The 15639-nt window shown below is 38.0% G+C and overlaps 1 protein-coding gene across 4 annotated transcripts in view; it reads left to right on the top strand.

The window, feature by feature from the left end:
* PTPRN2 (protein tyrosine phosphatase receptor type N2) overlaps positions 1-15639 on the top strand; it is a 659325-nt gene that overhangs the window by 112537 nt on the left and 531149 nt on the right. The gene's annotated exons all lie outside the window — the stretch shown is intronic.

Here is a 15639-nt window from a genome sequence, read left to right as displayed (position 1 = left end):
CATAGCTTGAGACAATGAGTATATAAATAGATTCCTAGTGAGACATAGCGTATAGGAATGGATTAGGGATTTTTGCATCTGCCCGGAGGTGGGTGATGGGCTCTCTGCCCTCACGAGGTCTGAATGCACATCCTATTTTTCCTGAGCTGCCAGCTGGCCTGGGTGGAGACCTCGGAGAATCAAGAGCCAGAGGAACTGTGTGGAAGAGACAAAAAATGGAAGCAAAATATGTTCAGCTTCCCAGGACTTTAATCTTTGAGTAGAGAAAGACACAGGTGCGACCAAATGATAGGCAGCGCCTGCAGTGTGCCAGAACACAAGTGTGCACTGTGCTCTGCCATCTGTCACATTAGTGACAAGTCTCACTGCAGCATCCTGCAGGCCTTGCTCTTGCAAAGGGTTTGCCTGCCTACACACTCCTCTTGTATCCCAGCCTTGAGCTTTAAATTGTCTTTAAACTTCATGAGAAAGTTTTCTGTTGCTTTGGTCTTTCACACTGCAATTCATTTGAGATATCACATGGCTTGTGGGGGAAGTATTGAAACCTTCCAGATAAAGTGTTCTTGTAGGATTCCTGTTGCTGTTGAAATGTCTTCCTTGTGTATTCTAAACTGATGTCTCAAGTGAGTACAGTAAAACTAATTTTCTAGTCACTGACATTTGTGTTCTGTATTGTCACCACAGGACCTATCCAGTTGGATGCTCTAGCTTTGATTATGGGATTATATTACTTAGTTTTAGCAACTCTGAGGGTTAGGTATTTAGCCTAAACAGCTCTAAGTTTCTCCTTCAGGCAGTGGATGGCAATAGGTGCCTTTGGACAACGATTTAGCAGTTAATTTTGAAGGAAAGGACTTTACATCTGGAAAGAGAGGGGAGTAAAAGCTTTAATTACAAAAGAATGCAGAAGTGTTGCTTGTCTTTGATGTGGAAAGTGTCTATTCTTTATTAATTAGCCATTGGGGTAATTAATTTTGTGTCATATAGTTTGTTAGTGTTGGAATATGCATCTCTTAAGAAGATGAAAAACAGCTGAGAAGCTTCCATAATATAATTTTTCTATGACTTAGTCATAGATAATAAAGATATTTTAACTTATTAGGACATAATTATGTCATTAAATTTGCATTCATATCACAGTAATAATAACATCATTAACAGTTTCTAATACTTTGTTCTGAGATCATATATACAAACTATGACTGAGACTAAGTAAATAAGCTGGATGGAGGTTAAGGTAAAAAATTAGCTTTTTAGGTTCTCTTTTCCCCAAGTTTCCTTATAACACTTGTAATTTAATCTTCTCTGGAACATGAGGGTCTGAAAAAACTTGTCTGACTTTGGTAGGTAGAAGTTACAGAAGATGAAGCCCATCCATGGAGTTTACATGCAAATATTTTACACAGGGTTTAAGGAGGAAAGTAAACTGTGCTAATTTGTAGCATACCTGAGCATAGTCTCAGGTAATCAGCAATGTCAATGAAGTTTATTGGGGATTAGTTTTATCCAGCTTTGTAACTGAAATCTGGCTTTTAGCTGCTTCCCTGTAAATCATGATTTAGTCATACACTTATAAAATTGGACTGTTTACGGGAAGAAGCATTTATTGGACTATTTTTTTACATGGTAAATCTGGGATTCATTCTTGGATGATCTTACATGCTTGTATTAGTAAATTTTATCAGTCAGTTTTGGTTGTGGAATACTGATATGCATTTTTGCCTTTGGAAGAAAAGCCTTTTGAGAAGTCAAAGATGGAAATGTGCAAACTATTTCCCATAAGCTACTTTTAATATGCCTTTCTCTTATCTTAGCTCCATATTTATTTTCTGGCTTTTTTAAATGATTTCAGTATTGAGTGCATCTGAAGGGGATGATAAAGCTTTGGCTCTTGCAGTCACTGTGGTCCATAATTATTGGAAATTATTTGGGATGACTTCCTATTCCCTTTTGGAGGCTGCCATCTTGTGTTCTGAAATCAAAATTTCCATTACCATGATTTCTCTCTCTCAACCACTGTAGTTATGAAAATGGGTTTTAAATTGTGAACACAGTGAGGATAAATGCAGCAGTATTTACTGTAACAAGCAGATAGTAGATAAACTCATACATAGTAATTGGTTTGCTTAAAACAATGTGTTCCCAATAATCTTTGAAGGATGTTTATTCTGAAACTCATTGCTGGTCATTGAAAAGACAACTGATGTGAAGAACTTTGCAGCAGACTGTTGAATTTAATACTGAAAGTTCATTTTTTTGGTATATTTATGTGAGATTACTACCAGTATTTTTCTTGTAACGTTCTTATTTGGAGTTAATCAAAGTGTGAGGTATGCAGTATATGATATTAAAGAATGTAGTTTTGGACCACCTCTTCCAACTTGCTCCATGAAATTGTCTTCAAAAATTTTAAAATGAAAAGTGAAAATTCAATTTCATATTTAAATTTCACTAAGGTGGGTCTGTTTTACTCTATTTTATTGTTTTAGATGTGCTTCTAGTTTTAGGCTCTGTTTTTCTTCTGTGATATTTTCTTGTGTGAAAAGTTGAATGAGCAAATGCAAAGGTTATCTCATGTTTACTCGTAGGTTGTTAAATTAGGATATTTCAGGGCTTTGAGGGTCAGGGGGAACTCATAATGAGGCCTGAAATGTTAGAATCCAGCAGATATGTATCTACTACCTTTTGGTGGTAAAAGTGCTGAGAATAATCTTTATAGCATGAAGTGAGTTACATTCTGAAAAGTGCTAACATCAGAGAAAATGCTTAGAAAAGTTTTCAGTGTCTCATACAGACGAAAAGCTAGAGCAAGACTTGAAAGTTGATGTGAACAGGAAGGTTTTGGGTATTTTTCAGATGTCAGAATTGATTTGCCTTGTGCTTCTTTACAACAGTCCCAGTCTCTTGACAGAGTGAGTTAAACACTGACTTGCTGAAATATCTACCACCTATCTCTCTGAAGTGAAACTGTAAGTGATATTTGGAAATTCACTTCAGAGTGATATTTTTCTCCACCTGTCATGATGTAAGGACTGAATTATTCTTGATTCATGTATGAGGGCAAAAAAAAAGTGTATGTGACACGCTCAGTGGAGAGGTGTTACAATTGTTCTTGATTCATCTGTGCTCACAATACAGTTATAATTTTAACAGAGCCGCTCCAGTGTATGATGTACTCTTGTGATGCTTTTCCTTTCATGTTTCTTTTTAGCACAAATTTATGTTGGGCTGAACATGAAAACTTATTTAATATTATGGGCTGTCTTCATAGTTACTAAATAAATTAAACCCCCTTGAAGCAATCAATGGCAGGTAACAGAAAAGCAAGACATTTTGATTGTGAAGCATTAGGAAGCATGTGAGACTGCTCAAATGCAAATCTAAACCCTCACTGAATTATGAATAATATGGTTAAAAAGCAGTTAGCAAAGATACTGTTTCCAGAGCCAGTGTATTGACTCTACTGCTGTTTTTAGGGCAATCTGCAATTTCAAAGTTTCGCTGAAGCAAAGAAGGAAAAAGTAGTTCGCACTGCCCATTTGTGTACCCGCCTGACCCAGCAAATCAAAACAGACTTTTTTTTTAAAAAAGTCAAGTGAAATGCACCCTCTTTTACTGAATATTGAATTAAGAAAAATAAAAAAAAGAAGAGGGAGAAATTAATATCTCACATGGTTCGGGTTGTAGAAATGGCTGTGCCATCAAAGGTCTTCATGTTACTGTGTAGCTGCAGATCCCAAAGGGCCAGCTGGAATCCAGGATGTGTTTAACCAAATGTAGCAACTTTCAAGCCTAGTTAAATAACAAAACTAGGGCTTGCAATGATGAAAAAATCAGTAGCTTTCCCAGTGGTGCTGCCTAAAACAAAGACACAGTTCTAGACAGAATTGCAGAACAAGTAAAAATTGGGTACTTTCCTACCACTCTGTCCAATATTACCATAAGTGTTAAAGGTGTAAATCTGTTATCATCAAAAGTATCAGCAAACCCAAAAAGTCCCCAGGCTTGCTGTTATGCCTGCAGTCCCAGAAAATAGAAGGAAATTGCAATCATGTATCACTCTTAAAAGACATTGCTAAAGGAGAACCTGCCATGAGGTGTCATCTTCATATGTCAGGGGAGGGGATGGATGACGCTGGAATTAATTTCAGACTGCTCTTGGGTTGCTTCATGTTGGTTAAGTCAGTGCCTTATTAAAGCAGAGAGCAGAGTGCAGTACTTTCCAAGGAAGAAGCAAGAGGAAACAAGTAGAGTCTGGAAAAATAAAAGCTGCTCTGGAGGCTTTCATTAATTCCATCTGGTTAAATCCAGAAATGGATTTTCTGCAGGGGAAAAAGATTCTTAGTACCAGCCAAACATATCTAGCAAGTCTGTTGCAAAACAACTGGAAATACCTAACACTTCAAATCCTGCAGGAAGGACTGGACTGGGGCTATGGTTAACATTTTTTTCAAGTTCAGTAGTAGAAACAGCCCTTTGATTCCTTTGGATTCGCTAAAATGCAATAATTGTTCATTTGACTGAACTTGCTGAATCCTTGTCCAAAACCTAGGAGAAAGCTATTCTTTGTTCTTATCAGTATTCTGAAACTAATATAATTTTTCTTTCAGCAAGCAGAAGTTTTCTTCTCAGCCAAAGCAGAGATATTGTTTGCAATATCAGTTACTTCCTTGTCTTTTTGTTTCAGAAGAAAAGAGATATAGCAATTTAAATGTGAAAAGTCTTCGATTTTGTACATAGAGAACAAGGGGAAAAGATAGAATTTAAATGAAATACAATACATAGTGCAGCAAGGAAGAAGTGAGTCTCAACTCTTGTTTCAACAAACTTTATCCATCCTAAAAAAAAATCCCTTCATAATTTCAGTGAGGATCAAAAGCACTGAGATGAAATCTTGTAATATTCCTTTCCAAGGGGAAAAAACTGTGTCTAAAATCTCCCACAGGGTCTGTGATGAAAATTTTCTCTCCTTGGCTTGCTACACTGAAAAGATGAAAGTATGATCCAATAATCTCTGCTTAAAAACCAAAGTTGTGGTTACTTTTTCTGAACTTTAGAAGTTTCCTACAGGTTTTTTCCCCCAAACTTTCCCTCGTAGAGCATCAGGTTGCTGTGGATGGAGACACATGCTGCAATATCCTGGAGGCCCCCTATCCCAGTGCTGTAAGTAAAGAGCAGGGGAAAGAGCCACTTCTGCTGATCCCTAGGCTGTTGCAAATCTTGTGACCACAGGGAGAACGTACAAACTGTGGGAGCAAAGATGTCCCCTGTAAGCCAACTCTTCTTTTAGGACACATGTCCCCTTAGTTCAGGCTCTTATCAAGTGACCGTCTCCAAGTTACTTTGCATCTCTTGAATACCTTTTAGTGGTAGTAAACTGCTTGAAAAGAAAAGGAAAAATAAAATACCTCCTGAGATGACTTTCTGTGGTTTGTTTTCCATAGCATCCTGTTTTTCCTTTGTATTGTGTACACACAACACATCCCTTGAATAGGAGGCCCGAAGATTTACCTGACAGAGTTCTCCATCTGTAGGAGTGTGTGCTCAGAGGGTAATTTTTTGTGCATCACAGGGTAATTTTGCTGCAAGACTGGCACAAGGGGGTGTCCAACTTGGCACTAACTGACTAATAATGCTTAAAAATTCAGCTGGTTCTTCTTTCCTAACAAGGTACAAATTGCAACTAGGTTTTTGTAGCTCTGAAGTACTTTTAAGATGGAAATGAGTAGCACTAAAACCACTCATAATTTTTACAGTGTTTCAAGCTTTTCACACTGTTGCGTGAGCTTCTGCCGGTGAGACCCTGCATGAAATGGGCGCTTGTTCTGCAGTGCAACAGAACACGGGCAGCAGAGGATTCAGCGGTTATCGGTTTTCAGCAGCATCTTGGGAATTCACAAAAGCAGTCAATTATCAGGTGTTCTTTCTGCCATCCCGTGGCAATCCTGATACACTGCAAAGGGCCTGTCCTGGCTTGCTTAAACAGGGACTATGGAGTGATTCTGTAATGAATCACAACCTGGAACTTCTTTTCAATGGAGTTGTTATTCCTGCTGTATATCCATATGACACGTGTACTCAAAGTTGTGGCATCAGCCATATAGATTCTTCCCCCTTGTATATGCAATTTAGCACAGACTGCAGCTAGCTGCAGTTATTACTTGTTTGTGAGAAAATGATGATGTTTATTTTGCTTCCTACGAGGAAAATGTGACATGAATTTCTTCTGAATACAGCTCTTTGGATAATTCTATATACTTGATGCATTTCTGAAGTAAAAAGGAATTATATTAACTATTAATGTTAAATTTAAAAAAACCTCATACAATTGAGTTCTACTTAATACACTTAAAAGTACTTTCTCTTTAGCTTTTACTTTAAAAAGAATCCTTTTAATGGAACTTCTGGAAAGAAATTCTCTTCGGTTTTACATTCCCAGATAAGCCAGCATTCTTTTTATTGAAGTGTTTTAATCTTTCTACTCTGGAATGGTTAATTTCTTTAAGTTGTCTTCATGACAGATAAAAATTTGAATTTTTAATGACAATATGGCTTAAGTTAGACCTCAGAACTTAAATTTCTTAACTCCTCTGTGTAATAAGCCCAAAACATACATAATGAAAACATGAGATGTAGATGATTTTGTTCCTCAATTACTGTTCTTAAATACATTTCTAGGAGTTGAAATTGTATGAGTGGTAGAGCCTGGAGCAGAGAGAAAGTGTTTTTCAGGACTGCTATGATAAATTGATGGAGATAAGTGCATTACCTGAATGCAAAAAACCCCTAATCTCTACCCTTAAAAACTAATTTTAACTTGTTTAAAAGCTGAAAATTATACCTCTGTTTATGGGTAATGATGTTTTATTCTGTGGCTAAGCAGGTACTGTAGTGCTCTCCTAGAAATGTTCAACTCCCTGGGGGAGAGGAGAGATTGTGCCAGTTAAATATTAAAACAGATCTGTGATATAAACTTGGAGAGGTCATTCCATGCTCTTTGGCACAGAGACTCCATGACAATGGATGGCACATGGACGCCACTCCAGGAATTCTGTAGGCTGGTCTGGTTTTACTTGACACATACTTCATTGGGGTTCCCTTGACACAGCTGATTCCAGCTGTGGTGTCCTGAAAGCCTGGGGTTTTCGAAGTCTTTTTATGCCACATCATTTCTGAATGGAAAATTTATCTCAAAATGTTTCTTCCAGCCCATAAGAATTGTTAAGCTTTCCAGTCTTGTTGGCCACCTTATTCTTTCATATAGAAGCACAATGAAACTATAGACACAGAGCAGTTTTGAATCAGGGCAAATTCTGGGTATATAATATAAACAGTAAAATACAAGGAAAGCAAAACAAAACTGGCTGAATTCATCTGAATCCTTCATTCTGCATTCCTTATATTTAGATATTTGTATTTTGACCTATGCATGTCTTAATAGGACATCTGACCTTTTATTTTCTAACATTCACTAAAAAACCAAGTAATTTAGGAATGCTATAGTCTTTAAGAGCTAGGCCCCCATATAGTTTATACTGTAGTATTATTCATCCTCTTCATTTGAACTAAGCCACAAATAAAGTTCCATTTCTATGGATACAAATGTTATTTCTATTTTCACAAGACCATTCTGGAAGAGTGAATTGTTTCTCTGGCTTGTGAATTCTATGTACGCCCAGGACCTGCTGATAGTTTAAATATGTATAGCTGTGCATTGGGCTTTATGTAACAGTGTGTGTTGTACAGCAGAGGGAGTATTTTGTCAGGAATCGAGAAGGCGATTTGTCACTGTGTCACTGAGTACTTGGCACATCACCAGCTCTAGCAAGCTATAGGATGTCTTTCTATCAGGAACAATCAGGCACTAGCATGTTAAACAGGATATAAGTGCAGAGGTTGGATGGGATAAGCTCTAAGTTACTAAACCCTTGCATTTTGTCAACTGGTACAGAACAGATATCAGCATTGCTGAAAATGGAGGGGAAAATGGATATGCATGTTAAAGATGAAATGTTCTGTTGTTAACAGTATTTACCTTTCTACAGGCTGGGATTTTAAAATGTTCTTTATGATTTAATTATTTTTTAACAAGTTTTCTCCTCTTTCTCTTCCCTAAATCATTGTTTCCTAATGTCTAAGGTTTTATGCTCTTTTATGCCTCTGTGTGTGTTAATTTGCAATAGTCCAATCCCTACTGGACTTAATGGCATTTGCCACTCTTCTGCTGGAGTTGAAATGCTGTGTTGGGTATTGGTAGGGGGGCTAAACTGTGCCATGAGAGATGTGGGCAGTGTGATGCGTGGTCTTCCATTCATGGGTTAAAAAAAAAAAGATAAAGATTTACAATGAACAAGTAGAATAGGAGGAGGGGGTGGGACCAAATTAATCCTGATATTCTGTGACTTATTTTATTACATATTGGCCAAGATTTCAAATTTCCGCCTACTATCTTTTATAAAAGGCAGGTATTAAGTAAAACCCCAAATGAACTCTTTGCTTATGCTATTAGAGATGAGGTCTTCATTTACAGCCCAATAACCACAAAGGTAAATTGACCTTAAATTGATGGTGCCTTTCTGTCTTGTCCCTGTGCTCCCCTCATCAAAACTGATTGTTTAATTCTATTGGAATTCTAGAGACCAAGCTGGGTTCGCAGCTCTGTTTCTTTTCTTTTTTTCTTTTTTTCTTTTTTTCATTTTCATTTGAAGATATTACTTGTACTTTCAAATCTTGATACTGGCCCCACATTTCTATTATTTCACATTTCCTATTAGAGTTTCTTTTGAACACTAGATTTGCTGCTACCTGGCATCACAACAAGAACTGAACAAAATCACTGTCTTTAACAGAAGGCTCTTGGCAATTCAGTCTTATCACAGAAGTGTGTGTCAGCAACGCAGGGCTCAAATCCTGGAGGAGTTTATTAAGTCTTCATTCTTGTTCCTGAGCCTGCTTCTTAGAGATGTGTGAGAACAACACGTGTGCAGTTCTGTGGTGATGTGACACACCTCACCTTGCCTTTTTATTTTAAAGATTTGTTTTTTCATAAAAAGATAGCTGAATTAAGGTACAAAGAAAATTTCTCCGCTGAATAAATAACAAAACTTCCATCTTATGCGCAAAAAATTTTGCTGACTCCTCTATGTGTATTTTATGTAAAAGCCTAGAATTTCCTTTTATACTGTGTTACAGTTCCTTCTTCCTTCTATTTGATGCAGATCTGTCTGTTGAATCCACCTGATGCACAAACTCCCATCTGCATCTGCACCCCGACTTGGGACCTGGCGTGTTTCCAGGGCAGCTGGCTCTGGTCCCAGCTCTCTTGTCATTTTTAGTTTGGGCTCTGTGAGGTCTCTTGTTGATGCAGATTAGCTCTCAGCTTTAGCACCTGAAGCAGCAAAAGCGAACCCTCCTAAGCCTTGAAACTTGTAGTGAGATGTCCTGGAGTTCCTCAAGTTAACTGTATTCAATGCTCCACCACGGCACAGGAGCTCTGTTTGCACTGGTACAGTTTTGAGACCCACCGGGCCACCAGAATAAGAAATCTTTTGTTTTGCAATAGCTTTTACTCAAAGCTGGTCTTCCAAGAAAAACAGAAGTTTGGAGCTTTTCTCTAGCCTTTGCTTACCAATTTTGGTTTGTTTCTTAGGGCCTACTGAATGTGACAGGTGCCTAATGAGATGACTGGAACCACTCTGGACTCCAGTCCTGGGATATTTGTTCCCAACTTTTCTCTGTACTACAATTGTTGGTCTCGTGGTGGAATTTCCCACTTCAGTGAAGATCTTGGTGCACAAACATGTTAATCCTTCATTTTGATGTCTTTGATAGATGAATTGAGGCAGTGCAGTGCATCATGCTGCTATCTCAGAAGGATACATCCATTTCTCATGATTTGTTTATAATTGTGAATATAGTGTGGGGTGTAGATCCCTGAGCTGCTGCTGAATAATCGAGCTCCAGAACCCAGAAGCAGCAGAGCGGTATCAGTATGGTGCTGTACTGGGAATAATTAGCCTTGCTTGAGAGGCAGGCCTAATTAGCCCATGCACACTGTTGCTCTAACGAGGTTATATTCTCTCTGAGACCTCAGCTAATATCCCTGCATGGTGCTGTATAAATGTACTGGTTTGGCTGAGCTTGGCTCTGACATGATGTTGCATTGCACTGACTAGATATGCATTTGAAGGGGAAAATACAGGTCCAGAAAGAACATTTTCCTTTTTCCTTTTTTTATGTTTTTTTGTTTGTTTGTTTGTTTTTTGTTTGTTTATCATATGCAAGAATATTTATTTATATCTGTGGGGTACTATTCTGTGATCCCAGCTCACTTAGGAGCATCCTGGTGAAATCAGTGGAGCCATTGCTTATAATTCACTCAGGAAGGAGCTGTCATTCAGGACCTTAGAGTTTTAGACTTAATAAAATGCTCCTTCTCATAGAAACATATCTAAAAATGACTGACTTATAGTCATGCAAGTTATCAGATCTATATTAACGTGCCACAGTGGCAGCAACAGACTTCTTTTTAATTCTGTCGAAATGTTAGACAGATGTGGTTTAGCCAATTAGGAAACTTCACTAATTTTTCTTGTGCCAAGTTGAAAAGTGTTGCTGATGACTTAGTCTGAGTGCAGCCTGTCTTTCATCATTGTTCACAGTTTTTAGTCCTGGAGAGTCTTCCTGTTCTCCATAACTTTCTGGCAGAGACTTGTAGAAAAATACCTGCTTCAGTGTCTATTGATTATTGGATTAATTTGTGCTTCTTTCTCAAAAGGCTGATTGTCAAGGATGATTTAGCTTCAACTTGGATTTTGTATTTTTTCCCTGCTGTTGCTAGAATGTTTTTCTAAAATTTTACAAGTAGTCCTGAAGCATGTAAAATGAAGTGCCTGGAGAGATGTGATGACCCAAGTAATCCCCACATATTTGCTTTGTGAATTTCTAAAGCTTTATTCAGACAAAGGGAAACATTTGGTGTTGGAATGCTGCTCTGCCCTAAGGCCAAACTCTTCCTGAACAGGGAACAGCAGAGGCAGGGCACCAGCTTAGGTGCTGGGCATTGTCCAGGCTGTGGGTTCTCAGCTTCCCAACAAGCTGTCCAGTAATTCCCACTCAGATAATTGACTCTGAGAGTAATGCCAGCAAAATTATTTCAGAAGGGTAGGGAGAAAGGTAATACTTTTCCATACCTTTGCCAGGCTCTGAATTCAATTCATGGACAGTATCATAAGACTTGTCATTTCCACTGAAGTGCTGACTTCACTGGCCAGTCCAGTTCTCCTCTCCTCAGTGTGGAAATGACATTGCTACTGATCCCAGCCCAAGGAGGGACACTTGTAAAAAATATCTCCTTTCGCACATGCACTTCCCTGCAGAAGTTGGTCTTGGGTTGAACTTGGGTATTATGTAAGGAGGGCAGCTAGGGCCACTAAGGAAAGATTGTGACAATGCTTTGGTGTGGCAGTGTCTGAGATGTGGGGCTGATTTTTTGTTATATATACCTTCAGGTTCTGCATCCAAATTGTTTATGAAGATGTTGAAGAGCACTGGCCCTAAAATGGAGCCCTGCTGAACCCCACCAGTGACTGAGAAGTATTTCATAAACTAAATTTTTAGGCAGTAGAATGGAATCTCACTGTGACTGCATATTCCATGGCTGAGATACAAGTACTGAAGGGACTTACACTGTGACAAAGTTTTTTAAAGAATATAGTAGTAGAGTAATACTCCAGTATATAGTATGAAAAATGAATGGTAGGACTTCTTTGGTGGTTTATGAAAATATTTACCTATTGGTAAACTTTTAGTAAGAAAAATTGATTCTGTGTTCTCCACTGTAATTAGTGCTTTACAGAATTTCTGTTGACAGAATTTCATAAAATATCAGTATAAAATATTATAAATGAAATACCTTATCACATAGTGAGCATACTTGCAATCTTTGGGTTTTTCCCTATTAAATTTATTGCATATTTTGTTGTTGCTCTTATAGTACATATTTGTATAAATTCTTACTGATTTCACTGGGATCACTGAAAGGAAGAAACATAGACTCTGAAGCACAAAAGTATTGCTCCTGTTCAATATTTCTCTCTGTTCTTATTCAAGTGGGGTTTTTTTTCCTCTACATCCAAAGTTGCTTTATATGTCTTTTATCTTAAATACTTAAACCCTTCTGAGATTTTATTTCATTCTTTTCTTGGTCTATTTGATTATGTTTTATGTCTGTTTTCAAGGATAATTTTAATCTAAAAAATAGCCATGGTGTCTTAGTATGAAACATGATTTATTTATTTTATTGTCAAAAACATAATTTGTGAATTCAGTCACACACTGAGTGCACCTAGCTAGAATATTAATTGCCTACAAACATGAGAGCAAATAGTGAGATGTACTGTACATCTTGATCATGAGGTTAAGTGAATTCAGCTACTGTGGAATGGAATATAGCTGCACAAGTGTAATTTTGTTTCTTCCTGTTGATTGCCATATTTGAAGTAATGTTTTTACAGTAAGAAAAGCTAAAGAGAGAGGAAAGAGTGAAATAGCACAGTAAGCTTCTTATGTGAGAGCTAAGTATGTTAAATATTTCAATATTCACTTTTAAAGCAAATTAGATCAAACAAATCACTGTACTTTTGATCTGTTTCAAAGACTTCAGACATTTTTGTCGTAGCGTTTTTGGCTGTTTTGAGTGTTGTTGATGCCTTGACTTTTAACAGAAACAAAACAACCCCGCAAATATTTCTATTTCTAAGCAGAATACAGAATGAAGACTATGGCTTTACTGACACCTTTGCTATGGAACAAACACATTTACTTTTTAAATAAAAGCAACCTAGCTGATCCAAGGTACCGCTGCAACAGCATTGCAAGGTTAAAGTGGACCTACATTCACTGAGTGCCCCACATGTTCATTGTCCAGGTCTGAAAACCTCTATATTGAGTTTGAGGGGTTTTTAAAATTTAACATTTAATGTTGTTGGGGTGATGCAGGTCAATGATTTCAGGGCTGGTAAATGGATTAGATTGCAGCACACAACATGTCGTGAGTCTGCACGTAACTGTGTCCCCACTGCATCTTCCAGCACCTCATCAGAAATGTTATGCTGCAAATAGTTTTGGTAACTTACAGATGATGAACAGTTTGGTGCTGGGTTTCCTTGAGAACTCAGTGAGGACAGTAACTGGGAATGCTGTGGGTATGCATCACTGAATTGGGGGAAGAAATTTATCTGGCAGAGAGTCATGCAAAGAACTGTCTTTAATAAAACAAGGATCTACTGAACTGTAGAAATCTGAGGTAAGCAAGTTACAGATAAAAGTATAAAAAGAAATTGTTGTAAGTGATGATGGATGGCATGATTGTGCTTATCTGCAGTTCTGTCACCAAGAGGCAGGGACAGGCTCCTCATACAAATACTCATAGGTCACTTTGCACAGAAGTTCTCAGTCCACTGCAGACACAGGGCATTTGTGGCCATTCTCCAGAACTTCCAGACTATTCTTTTACCCCATCAAAGCACCATGGGTTATCCTTAGTAAGACACTATTCCATACCCAGAGAGGCAATGAAGGTGTGTTACTGCCATGTGCTCCTTGTGTCCAGCCCTAGAGCAGCCTCTTGCCAAAGGGATGCTTGTGCTAATATCCAGGTCTGCAAAAGATCATAATTCTTGGTGAAAAGCTAAAATTCAGCTCAGAGAAACAGTTTCTAGAACATGTTAAGGTGGAAGTAGTTAACTGAATTGATGGGAAAAATAGGAATAGTAGTGAAGAAGATGAAGCAAGATTTCCAGTAGCTGACTGAGTTATGTAGCTGGTGCCAGTAGTCTTGGGATAATACATGGAATCCTTTGCATATTGGCCAGTTGGGACAGAACTGCAGTGGATATGAGCTGAGTGTAGATGTGCATTGTGGATACTTGGATTAAGCTAGGACTAAATTCGATGTAGTTCTGAGGTTAGCCCTAGAATGACAGCTCTACTTAAAAGATCACATACAAATCTGGTAGATGGAATTAATCATTATAATTTGATCTCCCTTTCTGTAGCCTTTGTCTTTCCCCATTTCATATGTGCTTTTTGCTTTTAGACCAGACTCAAAGGAAATGCATCAAATTCATGGAATGTTGGTATCCCAGCCAGCTGAAGGGAAGCAGTTTACCAGAACTTGGATCTTGCTAAATATTGTCAATGTCTTCTGTTCTGTACATAGTAACAAAACTTCAGAAAGCTAGAAAAAAACCTACTAGCCACATCTTTTGACTCTTACCCTTTGATTTTCGAGCTGAGTTAATGATTAATCTTCTTTTTACACAGGAAATGTTTGTAAATAAGTAGTAAACATGAAAGAGTAATCATATGGAGAAAGCCTGTTCTTCATGTCGATCAGTGCAAGTTGCAATATTTTTAATAACGAAATTCCAAATGATAATCCAAGTCAGCCTTTCAGATCTTCAGTAGTTTGGGTATTTAATCTTAAGCCTCAGCTAAAGAAATGGAAGAAAACTAGCACAGATTCTTGCAGGAACACTTCAGTGTTGTATATTGATTTGATCTACAGGAATAATTTCATAAATAATATATGTATAAAATAGATATAAAAATAGATAATATAATAAAGTATATAGCCAGAAGGGTGGTCTAATGGTGGGATGAAGGAATGTCTCATAAGTCAACTCAAGTTTGTGACCTGTCATATTACTTAATATCTTAAAAAATTTAAAAAGTTCTACAGTCTGGTGTTCTCCATTTTTCAGCCAAGGAATTAATTGAACTGACAAGGTATGAGGAAAGCATTATAAATCATTTTCTAATGAACTTACATGTCTGAAACTTAGACGAAAAGCTATAGGCACTTTTAATACAAGTTAGGTTTGACTTTATCTTGGCAGTGAATTCACTAGTATTCTGCTGCAGCCAGTTCTTTTGAAGTCAGTATTTTTCCTATCACTCCTTCTGTATGTGTAGATCACAAGGGTACTGTCCCGGTTTGAGACAAATTAAGGCAAACGCTCTGGAAGGAATGTCTCCTCCAAAGAAGGCCAGTTTCAGCCGCCCTTTCCCCACAGGTTCAGGAAGTAATTCCTCAGAGGAAAGTGAAAAAGAAGTTATTTATTTAACAAGCAGAGTGCACACAGGCACGAAAAGGAATAATGCTAAATAATAAAACCTGTCGCTGTGGAGAGAACTTGGTAAAATTCAAATTCCTTTGTAGGCGTGGCTCTGCTCTCTCTCTCCAGAGCTGGGGTTCGGTGTGGGCCCCTCCAGGCTGCAGTGTAGGACCTCCTGATGATGTTCTGGTGTTCTGAACAGTTCCAGAAGAGAAGAAGAAGAAGCCAAAGTCCCAGGAAAACCTCTTTCCTCAGCTAATGAACAAGAAGCTAGCTAAAAAGCAAGAGAATGCCACTCTCTTCCCTGCTGCAGAAGCCGAGAGCTGAGAAGCGAGTGAACAAGTTATCTATGTTTTTGAACACAGCACCAAAGGAATTCCACTGCCTCCCCCCAGCTGTCTCTCAGGTCTGCCTTAAAGACACAGAAAGGCACAGGATTCATGTCTGGCATAGAGCAGGTGATAGGGGACACGGCATCATAAAGTCACCCCAAGACAGGTACCTTTGCCATGCCAAACTT

The sequence above is a fragment of the Corvus moneduloides genome, chromosome 1, assembly GCF_009650955.1.
Source record: "Corvus moneduloides isolate bCorMon1 chromosome 1, bCorMon1.pri, whole genome shotgun sequence".
In the NCBI taxonomy this organism is placed as follows: domain Eukaryota; kingdom Metazoa; phylum Chordata; class Aves; order Passeriformes; family Corvidae; genus Corvus; species Corvus moneduloides.
The sequence above is the reverse complement of the archived record's forward strand: the minus strand, read 5'-3'. Positions and strand labels throughout refer to the sequence as shown.